This window comes from Artemia franciscana, chromosome 16 (assembly GCF_032884065.1).
Source record: "Artemia franciscana chromosome 16, ASM3288406v1, whole genome shotgun sequence".
Taxonomy (NCBI): Eukaryota; Metazoa; Arthropoda; class Branchiopoda; order Anostraca; family Artemiidae; genus Artemia; species Artemia franciscana.
This window is the reverse complement of record NC_088878.1, coordinates 36,475,167-36,493,994: the sequence shown is the minus strand read 5'-3', so window position 1 is coordinate 36,493,994 and position 18,828 is coordinate 36,475,167. Positions and strand designations below refer to the sequence as shown.

The 18,828-nt window shown below is 33.6% G+C and overlaps 1 protein-coding gene across 2 annotated transcripts in view; it reads left to right on the top strand.

Moving 5' to 3' along the window:
- The window catches only part of LOC136037402 (GRIP and coiled-coil domain-containing protein 2-like), a 201,739-nt gene that overhangs the window by 16,964 nt on the left and 165,947 nt on the right, over positions 1 to 18,828 (top strand). For both annotated transcript variants that reach the window (XR_010619926.1, XR_010619927.1), the window contains one exon: positions 11,265 to 11,578. The gene's annotated coding sequence lies outside the window, so the exon portion shown is untranslated. The remainder of the gene's footprint in view (positions 1 to 11,264; positions 11,579 to 18,828) is intronic.

Genomic DNA, 18,828 nt, shown 5'->3' with positions numbered 1-18,828 from the left:
TCTGATTCTATTAATTTCGCTTGTATTAGAACATTTGAAAAATTAAAATAATTACAATTTAATTGTAGGATTTTAGGGGTGTCAAAATAGCTTTGAGAAATATATAAAATGGACACATTTCGTTTTCTACCTCTCACGAATAAATCTTTAATGTTTTTCTGATGCTTGACTATTACAAAATTGTCAAAGATAAATAAAGTCGTATAATTAGGATCTAACTCACCTAATTCTACGATATCGCCTTCATCACTACTTGGAAACAATATATTCTGTCCACTTTTTCCTTCTAAACAATTTATGGTTTGAATTAGGTCTTGATATTTGTCTTCTTCAAGGTCTTTATACTATAAATAAACTTTATCCAAATGTAAAAAATAATCACATATTAAATTTAAACGTAAGTTGGTTTTACCACTACCCGAATTTTTGCAAATTAATAGTTTACAAAGTCATTGAGATTTTTGCGGATATTATACGATTGACTATTCCAAGGTCTAAAATCTTATACTTTAATAGACGGTGCTATTTGATTCATTTACTTAGTATAGAATTTTAATAGATAAAGTACTTAACTACCTAACTAACTCTACTATCTATCTTTTTTAACATCCTTACTTACTTAACTAACTGACTACTTAACTAATTTAACTACCTAACTAACTTAACTATCTAACTTGACTATAGGATTAAATCCCCACCTTTTTTAATCTATTTTTCAATACTTTTTTTTAGTGTCATTAGGGTCCAGAGCTTTTTTATTTTGTTTTTCTAAGAATATTCTACATTTATTTGCTCTTAACGTATATTGAGTTTCTGAAAAGCTTTCTGCTTGTCTGAATAACACATCTTTATAATCCTGTAATGTTATTTTATCCATATTCGTTTTGATACCTTTATTTTTTTTCCTTGCTTTGGTTTCATCTTCACCCTCTTTTAAATAAGTGTATACTTTTGATCTTAAACCTACAAACTCAGAAATTGTTCCAGGTAATTCATCCTCCATCATACCTATCACTTTTTTCTTGACTGAAGAGAAGATATAAGGATTGTCTTTATTATAATTTGAAGTATCGAATTTTTTTTGGAGGTCAGCTTTAATGTCTTCATAAAAATCTTCAGTTCGAATATCGTAAATAAAGCTATCTTTATTGGTATAAAATAAGTTAATGTTTTGACTATATTTTGGTTTCATGTATTCATAATCAAATTCATACATCAGTAACTTAGATACTCTAAAACAGCAAACCAATGTAAATAGGTTTATCTAATCTTATTTTTGATTTAGCCATTCTAGCTACTGAAAATGTATCGCCAAATTTGATTTCAGATTTAAAGTTGCTTTTTTTCTAACGATTTTAGTCTTTGTTCATCACTAGTAATTACTCTATTGTTTGTTCTTTTTCTTGCATTTTCCATAGTCTTTCCAAAATATGCAGTATTCATAAGTATAATCAAATCTGTTTCAAAGTCATACGTTCCTTTTTGACGTAGTTTAGTATTATGATTGATGTAACCTTTTAAATAATCTGCTTCTCTGAATGTTAGTATTCTATGTACTTTTTTTAGTACTAAACCATGCTTTAGCTCAAATTCTAAATTTTTATAGTGAACAACACAATTTGTTTTATTGTGTAGAGTCGTATATAATTTTTACTCATAATGCTCGGGATCTAGAGGTAAACCCTTATGTAGGGCATGTATTATCTTGGGCATTCTAAATCAACTTCGCAGTTGAGTTAAATCAACCTACGTTATCCTTATTCATTCTGATTGAACGTAGTCTTAATTGTTGGTAATAGTCTGAGGTATTGTTTTCTTTTAAATGGTCAGGTATATTAATAAATTTAAAACCCTTTTTAGGTAAATTTTGGGACATAGCCCAACCGTATAAATTATTAGCATCTAAATATATTAAATAATTTTAAGATTTTATTCTATTAAAGTTTTTCATATATTCATTATCTTCTTTAGCATATATTTTCATTCACTGGGATACACCTCTTCTTATTCCTTTTTCAATAAATGTATACATATCTTCATCAGAAAATAATGGAATTTTAGCTTTATTGTTTTAGAAAAGCTTCCCATGTTAGTCCTGGTGCTGAGAAGAAGTGCAGTGGATCTAGTTTATAAATATTTGAACATGAATTTCCAAAATCACTTTTTAGATATAATATAGTGTAATTTAGGATTATTTTACATTTAGATGATTTCCAAATATATTTTGCTCTTTTATAATCTTCTTCAGAAATATTTTTCTCTGTTAATCTAGAATAAATCTTATCTATTGAAGGTAATTTGTATCATTTTTTCATAGGTATTAATGTACTCGTTGGGAAAAATCCTTTTTTTTCATTCTTCCTTTAAATTCTTCAGTATTTTGAAATAATCAGAAGTATACTTAAAGTTATTTCTTAAATAATTGCAATTTAGCTTACATTCACAAATGCAATTCACTTTACATTCACAATTGTCATTTACTTTACATTCACAATTAGCTAAATTTTCAGAAAGCTTATCGAACGATGAAACAATAAAACAGAGTGAACCGTTGAAACGCATGTCGTATTGGGTCTTAAAAATAAAATATCCAACAAAAATGAATACAATTTAATTTATGAAAATATTTTAGAATTTAATTAAAATAATTTGTTCTTATCAAAAGAAAATTTTGTTCTTCTAAAAAGTATTCTATCAAATGGGTTTGATCTGGCACGTACGCTGGGGGGGGGGCCTTCGGGCCCGGCCCCCGCGAAATTTTGTGAAATGTTTAATTTCCCCATGGTTTCTTCGGATTTCTGGCAAAAGTACGATATTTATTAAGAATCTTGATACATGTGTGAAGCCTTTTTTGGGGGATTTTACAGCATGCCATTATCCAGTCAAGTCACTGCCCAATTATTAACCCATTTTCTGTCTAACTTTTTACCCTCTTTGAAGTAATTAGCAATTGTACTGTTGTTTTTTTTTTGTAAAGAGAGTTTGCTTTCCACAGCAAAGTAGAATTATCCTTGGTATTAGGATGTTTGTCCCCCCTTTTCAGGATAAAGTACAGCTTTTAATGGATCAATTTTGGAAACTATCATTCTTAATTAAAATCTACTATTTTGCAATAGAAGAACTACCCCTCACAGCACCCATATTGCACTGTTAACCCTAAAATTTCCCTTTCAGTGGGAAATAATAGATTAATCAATGGTTCTAAATCGCTATGAACATAACCTGAGCCTAAAACGTACTTTTGAGGCTTCAGTCTTCTTCCCCCCATCCGCTACAATACTACAGATTAGAGTTAATCTGTATTTTCTGATATACGTGCTTTTCGCATTACTAAATAAAAAAAGTGCTACTTTATATCTGCTGTTTCGAAGGTTTTGGGCCCCCCGCTCTTTACGCTAAAGTTTGACTCTTTCTCTCAACTCTACTTTTTAAAACAGTAAAAAACTTTAGCGTAAAGAGCGGGGCGTTGAGGAGGGAACAGCCTCTTTTATATACGGAGTAATTTCTGTTTGTTTTAAGTTTTAATATCGCTCCTTACTTTCAGTTAAAAAAAACTTGTTTTTTAATTTAATTTCTGAACGTTTTTAAATTAAGGCATGTTTTGATTTTGGCTCTCCGCACGTGAATAATTAAAACGAAATTTGCATATTAATTTATTTTTATGGCTAAATGGCCTTCTCATAGTTTTGATCGGAAGATTTTAATAAAAAAAAAGAGCGGGGGAGTAGGCATAGTTACCCTCCAATTTTTTGGTTATTTAAAAAAGCAACTAGAACTTTTAATTTTTAAGAACGCTTTTATTAGTAAAAATATACGTAACTTACGAATCACCTTACGTAACGAACTTCTATATTCGTATGCTTTTAATGCGTATTTTAGGGGGTTCACCACCTCGTCAATGCCTCGCTCTTTACACTAAAGCTTAAATTTTGTCCCAATTCCTTAAGAATCACCCCTGAATCACAAAGGCCGTAGAATAAATAGTTGATATTAATAAAGTTACTCTAGCGTAAAGAGCGAGGTATTAAGAGGAGATGAACCCTTCATATGCGTAGTAATTTCTGTTCGAGCTAAGTTTTAATGCTGCTCCTTACTTTCACTTGAAAAAACTTTTTCATATTTATTTTTCATTTTTTTAAAAAAAAATGCCAAAAAAGTCCTGCGCCCCCTTCATGGAAATTTTCTTCCCCCATGACAAATTCCTACATGGAAAGATCCCCCCGCATAACCCCCTCCCCTCAATCCCTTCCCCCAACCAAAAAAACCCCCTGAAAGCGTCTTTACACTTCCCAATAACCATTACTATGTGTAAACACTGTTCAAAGTTTGTAACTTGTAGCCCCTCCCACGGGGACCGTGGAAGAGTAAGTTGTCCCCAAAGATATAGTTATTAGGATTTTTGACTATGCCGAATAAAATGGCTATTTCAGAATTTTGATCTGGTTACTTTGGAAAAAATGAGCGTGGGAGGGGGCCTAGGTGCCCTCTAATTTTTTTTGTTCACTTAAAAAGGGCACTAGAACTTTTAGTTTCTGTTAGAATGAGCCCTCACACGACATTCTAGGACCAATAGGTCGATACGATCACCCTTGGAAAAAAAACAACAAATAAACACGGATGTAGATAGATGCTTGAAATTTCTACTGTAGGGTTCTCTGATTCGCCCAATATGATGGTGTCATTTTCGTTAAGATGCAATGACTTTTAAGGGGTGTTTCCACCTATTTTCTAAAATAAGGCAAATTTTCTCAGGCTCGTAACTTTTGATGGGCAAGTCGAAACTTAACAAAACTAATGTATTTAAAATCAGCATCAAAATGCGATTCTTTTGATATAACTATTGTTATAAAAATTCAGTTTTTTAGAGTTTCGGTTACTATTGAGCCGGGTCGCTCCTTAATACAGTTCGTTACCGCGAACTGTTTGATAATACAAGTAAAATTTTTATAGTATTATCGAAAAGCGAAAAAGATGCTAATGCTTCACAAAATAATATGGTATTTGATCTTATGTATATGAATAAAATTGAAGTGAGAATAAATTGATATAAATATCCAGAAAAAGATTTATAATGTGATTTTGGTAAGAATAATGACGATTATTCTGATGCTAGATACAAACATCAAAACGTTGATAGTGGAACTATTGATAACTATAATCACTTTAAAACAGTATATACATTGTTTTGTTTTGATGTTTCCAACCATGAACCTAATATTTACGCATCTGGATCAACTGCTGATACAGAAATTAAACTTTTGTTAGATGATAATCCTAACAACATTTACTGCGGTATTTTTTCAGAAAGAAAAGCCAACATGGATGTAATTGATAATAAATTACATGTTAATCTATAAATTATTTCTGATTCAGATAAATGAAAAATATATGAAACAAGTCTTAATATTGCTCCAAGTTAATAAAGTTTAACACATAAATAAAACACTTCTTACTTTCCGCATTATATTCTCCAAAACTTTAAAAATACAAACCATCTTTTCCTAGAATGCTAAGACTATGCACATCATCTAACCAAATAACGTTTCATTAATCAAAGGTTCGATTTCAACGGCCGAAAATTCTTTTCAAATGAGTACTTGCGAAATGAATTCCTGTAGTAGAGCTCTATTAGACAAGTCAGACACAATTGCGTACAGGCTTTGAAACTTTTTTCTGACGCGTTTTTAGATTTTTTCCCAGAAATCTTACACTGATTCACAGATTCTTGGGAAGAAAGCCTAAAAAGGTGAAGATAATAAAGGATATTTCCGATTCTTAAATAACTTACCTATTAAAATCGTCACCTAATAAATGGAGAACCTTTTAAGAGAAATTAAAATCGAAAACAAATAGAATTCGAACCGTTAAAAAAGAAGATTTGGATCTAGGAATTGAGTATGAAATTAAAGCAATGAATTATGTAAAGAATAAATATGGAAATAAATTCGTTATTACTATTAATTTTAATGGTAAATCGGTTGATATCATCTTCGCACCAAATAATTTGATTTTACTGCAGCTGATTTTGAAAAAAAAAAAAATTATATGATTTTTAAGGATTGTGATTTTTGGGTATTGTGAATGATTTTTAAGGGTATTGAAAGAAACGAGAAAGATAATGAAAATTATTTAGATATTGATATTAACATAGTATATCAAACTATCCTTTAAATATTAAATTATGCCAGTAGTATATAAAATAAAGTAGTATATAATATAAAATGTTGAATATAAGTAAAATATGAATGAAATTCTATTTCACAAGACCTTTTTTGATGTTAAAAGTTATGAGGGGTAATTTTTAAAATTTTACAGATCTTCAATTAAAATGGTGCAAATTCGATTGAAAAAGGGGTAAATTTAATTGATTTGATGAATGGTCCAGAACATACGTTTACTATACTAATTTCAAGGTTCAAGTTTCTTTGTTATAATAGCAATAAATTACATAATTTGATATATTTTTCTGTTGGCTAGAGGCAGAGCTCGTATAGGCTACCAACGAGTTAGAACAAAACAAAAAACAATACAGCTTATCACTGAAACAAACACGTATATTCTTCTGTGTTTCTTATTAACGAAATAAACGTTGCCATTCCGACCTACAGCCAACTCTCGTCCATTCGAAACAGTACTAACTCAATAATATCAATTATCAGGCAGCAGTGGACAGGGAGTGCAGAAAGATTTTATCCAAACAATCACAAAAAATAAATAATCCAAAACACCTTCCTTCACCAAAATTAGTTTTTAATTGTTTAAACATTAAGTGAGGAAAATTCTGAGTCGAGATCTAATGGTAGTAAGTGACAACATTATATCTGTAGATGCAACAAACTTTGACCAAATCAAAAGAACCATATACTGCACTCTAAATCTTGACCTCTCACATTTTGGCAAAGAGACTAATAGAGGACACTCCGGTCGAGTAGAAGCGGGCTGGGATACAGAGAACGCAGGTTCATTTGATAAATATATTTAGGAAGAGTACCATGGACGAATTTAACTTGAAATAAAAATACAAAAGACTGGACACTAAGACTCACTGGGAGAATATCTACAATTGTTGGCTGTATAACGATTCTGTCTTTAATTCATTTGGCAAAAGAAAAGGAGATAGTAGAAATGAATGAAGGATAAAAGCAGCCTTATTCTGTATCTTTTGAAGTGGAATAGGATTAGACTGAAATGTATTTACGTAAACCACTCTGGCATAAAATGAGATTGTACAATAAACTAAATAAAACTAAACGTAAAATAAAAAAATAAACTGTAAAATAAAACTGAAATTAAAATAAAAGTAAAAATAAACTGACCTAAGCGTAGAGTAAGGAATCAAATTTTTCAATACGAACGCCAAGTGATGCTTTTCATGGAAGGGTGTGATGGAAGGAAGGAAAGTAAAATAAACTGACCTAAGTGTAGAGTAAGGAATCAAATTTTTCAATACGAACGCCAAGTGATGCTTTTCATGGAAGGGTGTGATCCTTTCATGAAAAATTTTCGTCGATAACCACATCTAGATAACGAATACTTCCTGCTCTTTCAATAGACGATAATCCGTCTTTTAGCATAACACAAATGTTGGTTAGTTTTGGAAATCTGTTTCCAACTCTACAATAATTAATAGGCATAGTTTTTTTTTTATTAAACACAAGTTTAGTGTCATCAATCTCTTTCGACATACTACTTTTTGCAAGCTCATTTAAATATCAGCAAACTGTATATCTAGAAAAGATAAAGCTGTAGCCTAAAACATATCGTTAATATAAAGAAAAAAGAAAAGAGGGCCAAAAATTCAACCCTGAGGGACACCAACCGATGACGATAGTGGAAGGAAAGAAGAAGCAGAATTAGTAATTAAAGTAACTTCCGCTCTCTCAGAAAAAAAATGATTTTACTAAATGCAATATTTTCCCACGAACCCTCGAATTGTTAAGCTTAGAAAATAAAATCAAACGAGATATTGAGTTGGACGCTTTTTGAATGTCCCGGAACAGACTTGCTGTAATTTATTTTTTATCAAGACAATCGCTCACAAACTGCTTAATAATGATGAAAGAAACAATTGGAATATGACCCACTTGATACAAAACATAGTATATAGCATAAAGTTTCACTATGATATCTTATTTCTACTGTAATTTGGATTCAAGTGTTTTTGAGCCTGTTTATTAGAACGTTAACATTACAATATGGAAGTCGAGATATGCTATATACATATTTCACAAATAGTGTTTAATGTTTACTAGACTTTGAAATAAATTGTGGTTGAAATGACGAATCACAAATGTTTGGCTAAAACTGCAGTATGAGGATCTTATTTTGTGCTGAAAAATTAGATACGTTGCTAAGTAAACTACAAGCCAAATATTGCAATATGTCCTTAGTCAGATCAAACAGTTTGTGGTAACGAACTGTAGTAAGGAGCGACTCGGCTCAATAGTAACCAAAACTCTAAAAAACGGATTTTTTATAACAATAGTTATATCAAAAGAATCGCATTTTAAAGCTAATTTTAAATATATAAGTTTCATTAAGTTTAGACTTACCATCAAAAGTTACGAGCGTGAGAAAATTTGCCTTATTTTAGAAAATAGGGGAGAACATCCCCTAAAAGTCATAGCATCTTAACGAAAATCACACCATCACATTCAGCGTATCAGAGAACCTTATTGTAGAATTTTCAAGGTCCTATCTACAAAAATGTGGAATGTTGCATTTTTTGCCACAAGACAGATCACGGATGCGTGTTTATTTGTTTGTTTTTTGTTTTTTCCCCCAGGGGTGATCGTATCGACCCAGTGGTCCTATAATGTCGTGTGAAGGCTCATTCTAACGGAAATTAAAAGTTTTAGTGCCCTTTTTAAGTGACCAAAAAATTGGAGGGCAGCTAGGCCCCCTCCCACATTATTCTCCCCCTAATGAGGGTACAGACGCTTTCAAGGGGATGTTTTTTTATTGGGGGAGGGGTTGATGGCAGGGGGTTATGCGGGGGGAACTTTCCATGGAGGAATTTGTCACAGGGGAGGAAAATTTCTATGAAGGGGGTGCAGGATTTTTTAGCATTTTTTTTTAAAGAACAATGAAAAAATAAAAATGAAAAAGTTTTTTCAGCTGAAAGTAAGGAGCAGCATTAAAACTTAAAACGAACAGAGACTATTGCGCATATGAGGGGTTCACCTCCCACTAATACTTCGCTCTTTGCGCTAAAAGTAATTTTATTAATTTCAACTATTTATTCTACGGCCTTTGTGATTCAGGGGTCATTCTTAAGGAATAGGGACGAAATTTAAACTTTAGTGTAAAATGCGAGGTATTGACGAGGGGGTGAACCCCCTCATATCCGTAATAAAAATATACGAATATAGAAGTTCGTTACAGAAGTTAATTCGTAAGTTACGTATATTTTCACTAATGAAAACGTTCGTAAAAAAGTTCTAGTTGCCTTTTTAAATTATCAAACAATTGGAGGGTCAACTAGGCCTACTCCCCCGCTCCTTTTTTCTCAAAATCGTCCGATCAAAACTATGAGAAAGCCTTTTAGCCATAAAGAAAAATTAATATGCAAATTTCGTTTTAATTATTCATGTGCGGAGAGGCAAAATCAAAACATGCATTAATTCATAAACGTTCAGAAATTAAATAAGAAAATAAGTTTTTTTTAACTGAAAGTAAGGAGTGATATTAAAAATTAAAACGAACAGAAATTACTCTGTATATGAAAGGGGCTGTTCCCTCCTCAACGCCCCCCTCTTTACGCTAATTTTTTTACTGTTTTAAAAAGTAGATTTGAGAGAAAGAGTCAAACATTAGCGCAAAAAGTGGGTGGTTGAGGAGGGAACAGTCCCTTTCATATACGTCGTAGTTTCTGTTCGTTTTAAGTTTTAATATCGCTCCTTACTTTCAGTTAAAAAACTTGTTTTTTTTTTATTTAATTACACTAAGAAAGCATATTCTAAATTTTATATGAATTTTATTACAGTTTTTTTTAAGGGTTTTGAAGTCATTAGTTACAAATCTGAGGTTAAATTAATTTTTGTATGTGTTTCCTGGAACAAAACCATTATGTAGTCTATGTGATTCAGAAACGACTCCTTTGAACTGTTTTCCTGATTGAATGATTTGTCAGCTAAATATTACAAAATTCAGCCTCATTTTCAAATCATGGTTACCCCAGTTTGGGTAACCTAGTAAAGTACGAACCTTGGTCCATAGTAACAAAAAATTTTAATAAGAGTTAAAACAGCGTCTAGTGAGAAAAAATTACCATTTGTAGCTGATTCAGGAATTGTAGGCCTTACTATTATGTCAATTAGTATGAATAGTAAAATGCTATTTTGAAAACCAATTTATGTGAGTTTTGAAAAAACATCCAAAAATCTCTTAACAATGGTGTCCGATCAAATTGGAAAATACACCGTTGGAATTGCCAGTGCCGAAAACCCCCAAACAGGAAATTTACAGCCCCTTTTCTTGAACAACAAGGATAATTAGTTTTTTGTAGGGGTAGTTGTTCTTTTTTCCTTGCTTTTTCGTCTTTTTTCCTTGTTTTTTTTTCTCTCTAGAAAAGAAAAATGTAAGCAATATAAGGACATATTCCAACAAACGTAAGTTTCATCGAAAGAATGGTTGCAAAGAGTGCTTCTATTGCAACTACCGCTATTGTCTACGTCAGGGCTATTCCTGCTATTACTATTACTCAATACAGTATTATATTTTGCTCTAATTATATGCTAATTATATTATATTAAATTATATTATGTTGAGAATATTATACCTAATCTAATTATATTTACTTATGTATTATAATTCTTATTATTTGTTCTAATTCTAATTATCTAAATTCAGAAAAAAAATCAAAATTTTCAGACCGATCTACTCATGATTCCGAAATTTTGAGCATTTCAACAGTGCGCAAAGCAAATATAGTTCCAAAAAAAATATTTCAATATTTTCAGATCGATCTACTCATTATTCCGAAATATTGAGCACTTCAACAGTACGCAAAGCAGAAAATAATTCCAAAAAAAATATTTCAATATTTTCAGATGGATCTACTCATGATTCCGAAATTTTGAGCACTTCAACAGTACGCAAAGCAGAAAATAATTCAAAAAAAAAATTTCAATATTTTCAGATCGATCTACTCATGATTGTGAAATTCTGAGCACTTCAACAGTACATGATTATGAAATTTTGAGCACTTCAACAGTACGGAAAGCAGAAAATAATTCCAAAAAAAAATATTTTAATATTTTCAGATCGATCTGCTCATGATTCCGAAATTTTGAGCACATCAACAGTAAGCAAAGCAGAAGAGATCCGCCGACTCAGGGAAATTGATGACTCCTTTGAAGAACGGTATAATAAACTCAAAGCCCTTGCTATTAAATTGAAGAAAAAATCAGCTGAACAGGCGGTTGAAGTGGCAACGCTGCAGTCGGATAAGGAGGTGCTATCAGCTGAACTGACGGAATTAAAAGGGAAACTCAAAAGTGCGGTAACAGAGCGAGAGGGATCTTTCAAGCTGTGTCAAAACTACAAGGCTTTGCAAGAATCACTGGATGTGTTGCAGGTGAATGCAATTTGTCTAAAAAATGTTACATGCCATTAAATATGGGGAAAAAACAAACAATTTTCTATTCCATTAGAATTTCTATTAAAGTCCATTACAGAACCTGAGGTTGTTTCTTTTATTTAACTACATGTTTGGGAATGTGCCTCGAAGCATTATACGTATTTGCAAGAATCGCTGAACGTGTTGCAGGTGAATGTTGTTTTAATAAATAAAAATGTGCTTCATTTAAAATAACATTACAGGCCATAGGATATGGGGAAAAAACAAACAATTTTCTATTGCATTAGAATTTCTATTAAATTCTATTAAAGAACTTGAAGTCTTTTTTTATTTAACTATATATTTTGGAATGCACCTCAACATATTATTCTGTTAAGAATCGCTGGACGTGTTGCATGTGAATTATGTTATATAAAATAAAAAAAAATTCATTTAAAAAAACATTACAGGCCATAGAATATGGAGAAAAAAGCAAACAATTTTCTATTGCAGTAGAATTTCTATTAAATTCCATTAAAGGACTTGAGTTTTTTTTTTATTTAACTACATATTTTGGAATGTAGAATGTGTCATTTTTTTATGTGAAGCAATTTTGGTTTCGAAAATAACGTTCTGGCTAGCATGTGTGATAGAGCTGTTCTGGTGGTGTGAGGTGGTTGAGGGTTTCCGCTGCGTCATAGTCTCCCTCCACCTCCCCTATCTTCGAAACTGAAATCCTGCTTTCGTGGCCTCACAGTAGCCTCAGTGTATACCTTTTTACAAGTCAAATCCATGACTGCAAACAGTGCCGCATTGTAACCTTGAGGAGTGGTGCCCCTTGAGGAAATGATAGCCTTGTAAACGACACAGTATTCTCTCTGGTTTCTGATTGGGACGAAGAAGAATCGTGCGTATCTGTGTTGGCTCGAGGGAGTTTGATGCTACGTAGACTTGTTAATAGTAATAGCAGAATTACTATTAACAAGTAACTTGTTAATACTAGTAGTTGCAAGGTTTTGCAAGAATCGCTGGACGTGTTGCAGGTGAATGATGTTTTATAAAACAAAAATGTGCTTCGTTCAAAAAAAAAAAAACGTTGCAGGCCATAGAATATGTGGAAAAAAGCAAACAGTTTTCTATTGCATTAGAATTTCTATTAAATTCCATTAACGAACTTGAGATTTTTTTTTATTTAACTACATGTTTTGGAATGCGCCTCAACATATTATGCTTATGAAGAAATATTTCAAAGTGGGAAAGGAGCTCCCCAAGGTTTGTTTTAAAGGAACCCTTCCCTAGAAAAAATGATACCTTGTATTTTTGCTGCTTGTGTTATTAAAGGCAAAAAAGTTAAAGGATGCGGCACTAAACCCTTAAGGTCTGAACCGGCGGTGCTGATCTCCATCTCAAGGCCCTTCAGGCAGGAAGTGCAATGAGGGAATTAGGGCCAGTCATCTTGCACTTTTGCACTCCCTTCCTGTTTACCTTCTCCAGATTTCTCCAGGTACCCATTTAGATCTGGGTCGACTCTGGCTAAGCTTACAGAGTCACGCCACTGACCCCCGTCCTAAACCAAATAAATGGGTACCCTAGGATTCGAACCCTCACCCTCTCGGACAAAGGATCCTAAATCCAACTCACCAATCAACTCGGCTAGGACGGCTTAAAGTGGAAATTCAGCCCATTGTAGCTTGTGATATTCATTTTTTGGAAATAATCCTTGCCTTATCTTCATTTTGCTTGAAATCCTTTGTCCGCAAGGACAGGGGTTTGAGCTCTGGTGTCGCCGGCTATTTGGTTTGGAACGGGGATCAGCGGTGTGACTCTGTAAGCTCAGCTAGTGTCATCGCAGCTCCAAATGGTTACCTGGAGAAACCTTAGGGGAAAACACGGAAAGCGTTGGATGATTCGCCTCCAACCATGCATTGTATTCCTGGCTGAAGGCAGCGAATCAGGATATCGATAACTACGCTATGCAGACCATTGGTCAGCATGCAAAAATGTTTTAGCTTTTTTTTTTGGCACTTGGTATTAACCAAGTGACATGTAGCAATCGCAAATTCTGTCGGTCTGTCGGTCCCTGTTTTGCTACTTTAGGCACTTCCAGGTAAGCTAGGACGACGAAATTTGGCAGGCGTATCAGGGAACGGACCAGATTAAATTAGAAATAGTCTTTTTTTCCGATTTGATCATCTAGGGGGAAGTGGGGGGGGGGTGCCCGTTAATTCGAAAAAAATAGAAAAATTAAAGTATTTCTAACTTACGAACGGTTAATCAGATCTTAATGAAATTTGATGTTTGGAAGGATATCGTGTCTCAGAGCTGTTACTTTAAATCCCGACTGGATCTGGTGACATTGGGGGTGGGGAGTTGGGAGGGGGAACAACCTAAAATCTTGGAAAACACTTGGTGGGCAAAATAAGCACAAGTCTTAAATACATGATTGACATAACTGGAATGGATCAGTTCTCTTTCCGGTAGTTGGGGGGGGGGTTTATTACTGAAAAATTAGAAAAAATGAGGTATTTTTAACTTACAAACGGGTGATCTGATCTCAATGAAATTTGATTTTTAGAAGGACATCGTGTCTCAAAGCTCTTATTTTAAATTCCAACCGGATCTGGTGACATTGGGGGGAGTTTTTTGGGGGGCCTTAAATCATGGAAAATGCTTAGGTTGGAGGGATGGGAATGAAACTTAGTGGGAAAAATAAGCAGAAGTCTTAGATACGTGATTTACTTAATTTGAATGGATTCGCTCTATTGGGGGGGGGGGGTTAATTCTGAAAAATTAGAAAAAATGATGTATTTTTAACTTACGAAGGAGTGATCGGATCTTAATGAAATTTGATATTTAGAAGGAATTCATGTCTCACTGCTCTTATTTCAAATCCCGACCAGATCTTTTGACATTGGAGGGAGTTGGAGGGAAAATCTTGGAAAACATTTGGAGTGGAGGAATCGGGATGAATCTTGGTGGATAGAATAAGCAAATGTCCTTGATACGTGATTGACGTAACCGTACTGGATTCACTCTCTTTGGGGAAGTTGGGGGAGGGGTTCAATGATTTGGCGAGTTTGGTGCTTGTGCACGTGCTAGGACGATGAAAATTTGTAGGTGTGTCAGGGAGCTGCACAAATTGGCTTGATAAAGTCGTTTTCCCAGATTCGACCATATGGGGGGCTAAAGGGAGAGGAAAATTTAGAAAAAATGAAATATTTATAACTTACGATTGGATGATCGGATCTTACTGAATTTTGATACTTAGAAGGACATCGTGACTCAGAGCTCTTATTTTAAATCCTGACCGGCATTAAGCCTCTGAATTTCCTTTTAAATCAAGCTATTGATTCTTAGAATATTATTAGAGCTCATAGCATATGAGCTCTTGGCTCTTAGCTCTTCTTGCCTCGTCACAAGTGCCATATAAGCTCTTAGCTCTTGTTATCTCTAATGTTTGGACAGGTTTCGTATCCTTTAGAAATTTATTGTAGCCCAGTTTCCTCTGTAATTTGCTGAAGGTCATGGGATCGAGTCCTACTGCTAAAATTTGCATGTTAAATTTTGACTGTTTTCAATAGTGAAGTGATGCAACCTGCTTAGCCTATCCATATTTAAAATTTTAGTTTTTCAACTTTAGCTAGGCTATAACTTAGTCGAATTGCGTTTGGGTTGCTAGATTTCTCGTCGCCCGATGCAAAAAAATATATATGTACGGGGGTTTCCCCTGCTTCTGTTTCAGATTTGATATGATTTTTTTTTATTTAGCTTGTCAAAATTTGTTGAAAATAAATGAAATAGTTAATGCACCTGTTTATTCAAAGGATTTTTTTTTTTGAGAAATTTCTGGGAGGATTTAAATAGAATTGTACTGTCAATCAGACATCATGCTACTACTAGTAACAACTCTACGCAGCACCAAGCTCCCTGGAGCCAACACGGATATGTATGATCCTCCTCCATCCCAATCAGAATCCAGTGATTACTGTGTCGTTTACTAGGCTATAATTTCCTCAAGGGGCACCACTCCTCAAGGTCACCTTGCTGCACTGTTTGTAGTAAGGGATCTGATTTATAAAAGGGTCCACCCTGACCCTACTGTAAGGCCACGAAAGCAGGATTTCAGTTTCGAGGATAGGGAAGGTGCAAGGAGATTATGACGCAGCGAAGACCCCAAACCACCCCACAGTACCAGAACAGTTCTATCAGACAGACTAGCCGGAATGTCTAAAACTAAGTCAAATTCAGCCTAAAACTAAGTCGTAATAGAAAGAAAATCTGCTGAAAACTAGTCATTGTCGTATCTGGCACACTTTCTGAGATTAATTAAAACGAAAAACTTCCCAAAAGCAGTTTTTCAAAGAAAAGTAAATACCGTATTAAACCCAAGATATGCTGGAATAAATTCCTATAATAATTCAACCTCAAAATGACCAGAATTTACTATTAAAAAGTAAATAAAACCCAAAACTAATAGAATTTAACTAAGCGATCATATTAAATCTATATAATATATATAAAATAAGTTGTTTGTGTACTGACGTCATGTTTGTCGACTGTCGACTGACATCATGTTTGTTTGTCGACTAACGTCATGTTTGTCGACTGTTTTGTTTATGACGTCAGGCTCAAAGAGAAATCACCAAAAGAAAGCATGCCGAGGAATCACAAGAGCAACCTGAAACAACTTTGACAGCGAGAGTCAAAACGTATCAAAACTGAAAATGATAGCGATGATGATTGGGTTTGGGATTTTGACTGGGATAAGGTCATTATTCCTTACCAGATTTTAGTTAAAAAAACAAAGGTTTGGCCTTATGTATTTCATAGTGGTGTGGCGCGAAGCGCCACACCAACAGCTAGTAGACATATAACAGGTACTAGTATAGATAGATAAATAAATCTTAAAACGAGAGAAAATTAAATTGATTATGCAAATTAAGCCTAAAACGGACTATTACAAACAAGAGTTTGGCTACTGCCCCCTTCCCTAAATGTAAAAGTGTAAAGCCTACTGTGTTATTGGTCCTTTACTGAAACGAATTATATTATTAATGTTTTCTTTTTTACTTATTAAAACATTGAAAATAAAGATTACAGTGAAATAAAATCTTGAACTGATAAATTTTCAGCAATTAATATCATTATATATGAGATTACCAGTTCAATTTTATTAGTTCTTTCATAGATATTTCAAGATACGCATAGTTTTCAGTAAAACCCTAATGACCCAGTAAGCCTTAGACTTTAACAGTTAGGAAAGGGGGCAGTAGTCCAACTCTTGTTTGCAGAGATTTTTGTCTGCTTTAAGCTTTATTTGCAAATTACAGTTTGACTTTCAGTTATTTTGAGATTTATTAATCCATTTATATTAACAGTCTACCTGTTGTATATTTGTTTAATATGATTGTTAATCCAAATTCTGTTTGTTCTGGGTTTCATTTATTTTTTAGTAGTGAGTTCTGATATTTCTGAGTTGTAATTAATTATATGAGTTCTGATATTTCTGAGTTGTAATTATTTTATATTAGCAGTCTACCTGTTGTATATCTGTTTAATATGATTGTTAATTTAAATGCTATTTGTTTTGGGTTTCATTTATTTTTTAGTAGTGAGTTCTGGTATTTCTGAGTTGTAATTAATTATAGGAATATATTTCTGTTTATCTTAGATTTATGGGTTTTAATTTTCATTGAAAAACTTCTTTTTTGGATTTTTTTTTTAAATTAATTTTTCTTTGTCTTTGATTGCTATCGTTCCAAGTCTTTCAACATTTTCTATTTCAAATCACTTTTTTTTTCAACATCAAAGTTGCATTCGAAGCATCAAAACTAGCACCAAAGGAAAAAATATTCAAAGTAAAAAAGTATCAAAGCAACAGATAGCAACTTGAATAACTCACAGCCCTTCCCCCGTAAATCAAAGTGTCAACGTAAACAAAGTATCAAGGCAAAGCAACATATCGAAACTTGCAGCCCTCGTCCTGGGGGCTGGGGGGAGTGGTCGGGATCAACCCCGGAAGAATAGTTATTTAGCCTCTGGACTATTTTGAACAAAATTTATATCTCAAAATTTTGACTGAATGTAATTGGGAAAACGGGTTAGGGGGGGGGGAGGCTGGTTGCTGTTAGATAACTTTCGACTCTTAAAAAGGAACTTGAACTTTTAGTTTCCAATCAATGACCGTAAGACCACCCCTTTCACAAAAACCATATATATGTTAACAATTGACAACGTGTCTAAGTTACAGCCCTTTGCCTGTGGGCTTTGAGGGATTTGTCAACCCCTGAGGTATAGCTATTTGATTTTTGGACTGTTTTGAAAAAAATGGTTACTTTTAAATCTTGATTAGATATATTTGGAAAAAAATGTGCTTGAAGGTGAAGGGGCTGCTTATCCTCCGACTGCTTTTGATTTAAAAAGGGCACTAGAACTTTCAATCGAATGGGTGCCCTTCAATGTTCATCCGACCGCCCCTTCCATAAAAACCTTATATGTTAACAATGATTAACTAGTATAACCTATTGCCCGTGCCCCTAGAGTAAAAGGTGGGGGTATCAAACCTTCAGACTATTTTGAACAAAATGGCTATCTCCAAATTCTAATCGGAAGTATTTGGGTTGAAAACGGCGTGAGGTAAGGGGGGAGGGATAGTTTCCGTCCAATCGCTTATGACACTCAAAAAGGGCATTGGAACTTTCGATTCCCAGTCGAATGAGCCCCCTCCGAAGTTTATACGATCACACCTTATATATGAGGTGTCTCCTAAAAAATTAAGCATTGGACCTCTTTAAGACTTATTTACTTATCTGCATTTGCATCTATTATCGTGAAGTTTAATATGTTCGTTAATTTTAGTTTCTTTCATTTTGGGTTTCATGTATTCTTTAATGGTAGAATCTGGTCGTTCTTAGTCTAAACTATAATAGGAATTAACTTGTGCTGATCTCGAGTTTAATACGACTCTTTACTTTTCTTTTAAAAACTTCTTTTGTGCAATTTTTTTAATGAATTTCTGGTTGTTTTTAGTAGCAGTGTTTTTGGCTTATAAAAGACATATTTCTACAGTTTTCACCTCTTAGACTTAAGCAGCACTCATAAGACTTGCTACTTACAACCATGGCCCCCGAACTCTGGGGGGTTGTGTCAACCCTCTGGCTATTGATATGATCTTTGGACTATTTTTAATAAAATGACTGATTCAAAATTTTGATTTGATGCACTTGGAGAAAAGAGGGCGTTGAAGTGATAGTTGCCCTCTGGTTACT